Source organism: Phalaenopsis equestris, unplaced genomic scaffold, assembly GCF_001263595.1.
Source record: "Phalaenopsis equestris unplaced genomic scaffold, ASM126359v1 Scaffold001046, whole genome shotgun sequence".
NCBI classification, from domain to species: Eukaryota; Viridiplantae; Streptophyta; class Magnoliopsida; order Asparagales; family Orchidaceae; genus Phalaenopsis; species Phalaenopsis equestris.
The window spans coordinates 23,754-24,141 of NW_018165485.1; positions in this window are offsets into that span (position 1 = coordinate 23,754).

The following is a 388-nucleotide window of genomic DNA, read 5'->3' on the forward strand; positions in this document are numbered from 1 at the left end:
TGCTCTTTCTAGCCGCCCCGGCCCGAAGAGCACTACACTTCACCTCGTCCTGCCATCACCGCCCGACGTGCATTACACTTCACCTCGTCCTGCCACCCTGGTCCGACAAGCATGTTACTTCACTTTGTCCGGCCGCCCTGGCCCGGTGAGCACTTCATTTCATTTCAATTGGCTCCCTTGATTCGGTGGATACAACACTTTAGTTTGGTTGAATCACTCGACCCAGTCGACCAATTTCTTGCACCACTATATTGTCTTGCATGTATGTTTGCATTTTTGTATGTTGTAGCGCATATGCATGAATATATTATTGCATCTTGCCTTGTATCTATATGTTTGCATGATCATGATAGATATTGTCTATTTGAATTGCATTTTCTGGGTCACT